The sequence below is a fragment of the Clupea harengus genome, chromosome 21 (genome assembly GCF_900700415.2).
Source record: "Clupea harengus chromosome 21, Ch_v2.0.2, whole genome shotgun sequence".
Taxonomy (NCBI): domain Eukaryota; kingdom Metazoa; phylum Chordata; class Actinopteri; order Clupeiformes; family Clupeidae; genus Clupea; species Clupea harengus.
The window spans coordinates 7,951,926-7,958,400 of NC_045172.1; the positions used below are offsets into that span (position 1 = coordinate 7,951,926).

Sequence of the window (6,475 nt, forward strand, 5' to 3'; positions counted from 1 at the left end):
CATTCGATTAAATTCGAAGAGGCCAAACGGGGTGCAAAAGGCAGTCTTCGATTTGTCTTTCTCTGCCATCGGGACTTGGTTATACCCACTTGCAAGATCGAGGGTGGAAAACCATCTTGCCCCGGACAGGGCATCTAAGGACTCTTCTATCCTGGGGAGGGGATAGGCATCACGTCGGGTCTTTGAGTTCAGCTGCCGGTAGTCTACACAGAGACGGAGACTCCCATCTTTCTTGGTGACGAGAACGATTGGGGAAGAGTACGGGCTGCTGCTCTCTCTTATAACTTGACTATCTAAGAGCTGTTTGATATGAGCCTTCACCATCTCATACTGCGTGGGCGGGATTCTACGGTAACGTTGACAGACGGGGGCATCATCCACTAATGGAATCTCATGAGTGATCAGAGATGTACATCCCAGATCTCCATCACCCTTAGAAAAGATATCGTCGTACTGGGCAAAGAGGGCCTTGGCTTTGGAAGCTTGCTGAGGAGTCAGGCCCTCAAAGTCAGGGGGGGAAGATTCAGGGATGCTGGAGCATGTGGTTGCCTCCTGAGTGGAGACATAGGCGGAGCACTCGTCCCAGGAAGGCTCAACATCAACAAAGTTGGTTCCAGCAGAGGTCGCCATCACTGCCTGCACAGTTCCAATGGCGCGTCGAGGGGAAAGCCACACGTCGGTAGACCCGACATTAACTACAGGAGCACACAACACGCCCCTTTTGGCCAAGACGAGGGTGGGAGACACCAGGAGACCTTCAGGCAATTGCCCATCTTCAACGCCTAATGGCTCAAACAAGAACTCAGCAGTCTCTAACTGGGGGCATGTAACTGGAACCATAGTCAGGGCACCAGCCCCAAGGCGGACCGGAGACTTCCCCTGGACTTTAACCTTGAATGGCTTGGAGGCATTGAAGATGGCTTGGATCTTCTCACAATGTCGCAAAGCCCGTAGGGCGGCTGGGGCCGCCGACTTCACCGGAGGGGAGTGGAAGAGCTGCGCACCATGTTGCTCAAAGAGAACTCTATAGCACTCTGACAGTACGTTCATACCCAGTATACCAGGGGTAGCTACCTTGCGGTCCTGAAGGGCCACATTGGGTGGGTCTCTGACAATCAATATTCCCCTTCCCGGAATACGCTGTCCCAAAACAAAAATATCCAGCTCGATATAACCACTGTAAGGTATGTCTAGCCCATTAGCTGCCTTGAGGCCTAACCATTTGCAGTCTTTCTTCTGCAAATGACTGAAATGTTTATAAAAAAAACTCTCCGTTACAGTAGTAACCATTGATCCGGTGTCAATTAGACAGGGGACCATCAACCCTCCCATGTCCACATGTAAAACAGGGCATTTCCCCACTAATCGTCCAAAAGAAGAACATGCAGAGCCAAAACCCTCCCTTCCCAGTGTGTGGCTCTGCACACTGGGAATTTCTAGTTTCCCGGCTGGCTGCGTGAACTATGGGCAAAAGGCACTGACTGCTCGATGGAATCTGGAAATGTGTGAGGGGCTGGTCTACGGTTGCTAGAAGGGGGGGCAGACTGACAGTACCGGGCTATATGTCCAGGTTGCTCACATCGAATACAGATTAAAGCGGCCCTTAAAGCGGCCCTCCCTATATGGCTGCGGGGCGCGAGATTTACTGGTAGGCTGCCCTAGATGTTGGACCAGCATATCTAGTTGGGCTTGTTGTTTCAAAACTATTTCTTTTAACTCTGCCATCTCGGAGGGTTGAGCAGCGGTGGCTTCACACTGAGACGTATAAGATGCTTCACTTCTACGTCCCGGGGCGCTAGAAGTCCTCTCGCGACTTGTCTGTCCCTCCTCCACCCACCTAGTGGCTTCCTGTCTTACATCGAGCAGAGAAGAACCCTCATGAGCCCGTACCTTTCTTTTAAGTTCCCTTCTTAACATCGGATCCCGCACATTCTCACAAAATTGATCTCTTAGCACCATGTCTGCATTAGCAATTGAATCCTGTTTGGACTGTTTCACCTTTGCCATAAGGTCCATTAATGCGTGGGAAAACTCAAACAAAGACTCAGTTTCTTTTTGCTTCCGATCAAAGAAGCGCTGCTGCCAATATACGTATGATTTAGAACATCCATACACCTCTTTTAAGACTGAAATCATTTCTGTAGGGTTTTCTCTAACAGTAACAGGTCTATATTTGATCTCGCTTCGGGCTTCGCCCTCTAAGTGATCATACAAAAACATTGCCTTCTCCAGATCGGACATGTACCTTGACCTAATGCAGCTCTGTGCTTCTTCAGTCCACTCCTCAATAGAAAGGGTCCCAGCTGTTCGGGAACCAGAGAACTTAGGGCACTGTCTCTCTCTGGGCAGATAGAGTGCCTGTTCTCTTCGCACTGGCAGGGGACCAGCATCCTCAACTCCTTGTGCACCTGACAGTCTATTGTTTTCAGCTTGTAGCTGTGCCACCTGTTGCCGTAGCTGCTGCAGCTGCTGTGCCTCGGAACCTCCATCGTTGTCCTCCAGGTCACTCATGTTGCCAGTTGCTGTTCTCTACACTCAAACACACACACACACACACACACCAACACAAACACCCACGGTGCTGCTCACTGTGACCAACCAACAACACTTCAAAGATTAACAAAAGCGTCCTGCCGACTACGCCAAAATGTAGCGCCCCCTAGTGTACAGCTGACTACGCCACCCCTTTATCTCAATTTGTCTGTGCTAAGGCCAGAGCAAGGGGAACTCTGTCTCAATAATCCGTACAGACACAGGTTCTTGGAAAAGTATAAAAATAGTCTTTTTTATTAATACATGGTATTAAAGTGCTGGTTTGGTTGGTCAACAGTAAAATAAATAACAAGGGAATACAGTGGGGAATAGCCAAGCTAACGGCACAGGAGCCAGAGAAGACAATGAGAACCACAACTAGAAGGGTTAGGGTCCCAATCACACGTGATCACTGTCTATAGACACACTGCAACTAAATGTCACTCTGATAAACTTAATTTAGGGACTTAAGACTTCATGCTTCACAGCAACTTCCTGTCACACGTCTAAGCTACACATTAAGTGCAAGAGGGGGAACTAGGGAGATTGCCTTCTCAAAAGGGCCCTGTATGCTACCCTGGCTCCACCACCACCGAGGGTGGCTACACGAGAGGGAGGGGGGACAAAACAAAGGAATAAAGAAACCACTCTAGCCTGTGATGTACAATAACTGCACTCTCACTACAATACTCGTTACAATCAACAGGCTAGAGGAAAAACAAACCAAAATCTAGTTAAACAATAATCACCACCACAATCATACGTGTAGAGAACAGCAACAGCAACACTCCAAATGCTGGTTGCAGTTAAACAGTCTAAAAACATAAACAGACAATTAATACCGGTTGATCACATTCCATTGGCAATACAATTCATGATCTAGATTTATTCATCACAACAAACAGGATAAAGATGCCACATGACAAAGTGGTCAATATAAAAGGCAGGCCTACTATTAAATCGCTATAAAGCGACCAGGGAAATAGCATCTATGCACATTCCTCCGGGCAAATGAGCTACACCACTACGGCAGAGCATAACTCAGAGACGTACCTGCCGCTCACGTTACCGGATGCAAGGAACGCTACGTTTATAGCAGGTACCCCACGACAGCCACAATACCCAGCGGGTGCTGGGTGAAAACAAACACACATCATATTACAATCTGTCAGTTAAAAACAGTGTACAACAACGGTTATGCTTGCCGTTACATTATCGTACCTTGTCCATGGAAATGATCACGCAAAACACTGGTACACCGCGGTTCAAATCAGCGTCTGCTTCCCCATACACACTATTGAAACAAACATTTCTTAGCATGGTAACCCGCTTTGACATACCTTCGTAGTTCGAGACAGCACCCACATCATTGCTTCCTCACGCCAGTGCCAGCAGCAGAGTGATAACATACCGGCATAAGGACCCCAGGTGTCTATATATATACACGCCTACCTCTACGGCATTTAGGTGGCCTACCAGATGCCCACTCCACCCCCCAATTAGTGACGTGATTGGCACTGGGAAGAGAGCGCACAAAGGAGAGAGACTAATGGAGCCTAGTCCTAACCTGGTGCCCAGGCTACAACTGTTTAGCCCCAAAAAGATTTAAAGAGAAATTGAAGCCTGTCACACTAACTACATTAACCTAGACTGATGCATTGGACTAACACAGACTGGGTGGGGGGTGAGTGCTGGCTCAAAAGAATATGCTGTTCCTCCAGATAAGAAGACCTGTAAACAACATACCCTGGTGTTGTTAAGATTTTTAGCAGAAACAAGGCCACAAAATTTGCAGCTATGGCCCACTAAAATAAAGCTATCTTTAAAAAGCACCACAGCCACAGACAAAGAAATAAAGTATGTCTTAGCACATCCAGGACATGACAAAGCCATTCGTACAAACTGTAGACTGTAAAAAAAAGGTTATATAACATCTGTGTTAATGGATAAGTGGGGACTTAAAGTTGATACCAGTGGCATACTATTCAACACGGCTAGATCCAGTAGCCCAAGCAATGTCTGAATGTTTACAAGCAGTAGTGGCTGCAGGCCTCTGCTCCTATTGTACTAAACAGACACTTACACTGAAAGTTCCACATGCTTATTTCTTTTAAATTTTTTAATTTTTTGTTTGCTCACTCAGCCTCATATCAATATTGAGCGCTGTGTGACATTTAACCCAGTTACACTTTTACTTACAGCAGAGAACAGATAAAACTATGGCAGCCAGAGCTGACCTACAAGATATGCCTTTTCCAGAAGCTGATTTAACTATTGTTTGTTGATGGTTCAAGCAAATAAACCTTGAACGTATAGCCACTACTTCCACACTATTCCGCACAAGCAGCAGAACAGATTTCCCTGATTGTGCATACACACATGCAAAAGACCCGGTTTCATTAGGAAACCAAAAAGCTGACAAGGCCACTAACCAGGCCGCACTACAACAACCATCAGACACGTACACAATTGAAGAATTAGATCTCACAATACTAAAAGATATGCTGTAATATTGAGCCATGGTAAAAACATGCCTCAATAAGTGGGGATAGTAAGCATATATATTTATACTTCTTATTTATATTTCATGAGAAAGATGTTTAATCATTCATTATTGATTTTATTGAGTTAAATCCCAACGAAAGAAAGAAATATTGTCTAGCCATAGACAGCCATTGTTCATACAACCCCCAGTCAGCAGGACTGGTAGAAAAGAATGAACCAAACTATTAAAAGTTAATTGAGAATCCAAGAGTGAAATTAGTGATATTAAGCATGCATGTTGTTATCACTGTTTGAAATGATGTATGGAAGAATCTACACTGCCTAAACTCTCAAACTATTTATTGAAACAGACAAAGAGATTGAATATACATTTGCAGAATATATGGCAAAGATGATGTCGAAACTAAATGCTCTCAGACTTCTCTCCCCTACACAGGAACACTGTGAGGCTGTATCCAAGGTTGGGCCAGGAGATTGTGTCCTAAACAACAGCCTCAAAAGAAAACACTGCCATTCGCCCAAGTGGGACAGACCATAACAAGTGCTACTGTCAACACCTACCGCAGTCAAAATAGCTGATAGAGCCACGTGGATACTTCTGGCTCAATGCAAACGGGTAAGCCTGCACACGACTGAGGCAGAGGAATAAAGATCATCTTTCTTTGCTGTTTCCAGGGTGTGCCCACTGTGACAGAAGACCAGCCTACAAAGGGGTTTAGATGTTTAGATTCTATTCGTCTCAACCGCTGGCAGAAGATACAGTACTGTCCTGGGGGATTAGAACCTAGTGGAAATTGTGGGGTGAGAGGTCTCTTCCTCTGCAAAGTCATGGGAGGTTACCAAAAAGTGGGCCAAAGGATGTGGGGGACTCTTAGCAACGACTGTAGGATTTTACATTGTTGTTCTAGTAACATACTTATGAATGAGCAAACACAGGCCCTGGACGAATATCCACGATGGGGCCTGGCTAAAGATCATCCGTGATGGAAATGGGTAAATCAGACCGTCAGAACGCAAGTACCACAAGTTAGTTTAGTCTGTTTAGTCTGTGCAGGGCCCAGGATGCTGACCAAACCACTCCTGGCGACCCCTGTACCTTATGACATAGATCACTGCGACAAAGAATTTAGAGAAACTGAAGCCTGGAAGAAACATGTCAACTTACTCTTAGCTATCAAGTGCACGTGTGAGATGTGCCATCCAGCGGACACCTCGTGTCGTAGAAAAGAATGTTCATATCTTCCTGCCCAATGTAACTACATACAACAGCCAATGTGTTCTGCAGAATGTTTGCTGATGATGGGAAGTAGGGCGTTTAATGATACAGCTATACAGCATGACTGTTCACATTTTAACTGACCCTACATGCCAGACAATGTTGCCCCACCTCCACACATTATTAGAAAAGATGCTCTGTTTGAATGCTATTTAAAACATG

The 6,475-nt window shown here is 45.8% G+C and overlaps 1 long non-coding RNA gene across 1 annotated transcript; it reads right to left on the bottom strand.

The window, feature by feature from the left end:
* Positions 1–3,133: 3,133 nt before the first annotated feature.
* Positions 3,134–4,087, bottom strand: LOC116218228. The gene is made up of 4 exons (XR_004162758.2): positions 3,873–4,087; positions 3,754–3,826; positions 3,586–3,664; positions 3,134–3,347 (listed from the first exon to the last, which is right to left on the bottom strand). It is a non-coding gene; the product is annotated as an uncharacterized LOC116218228 (long non-coding RNA).
* Positions 4,088–6,475: the final 2,388 nt, after the last annotated feature.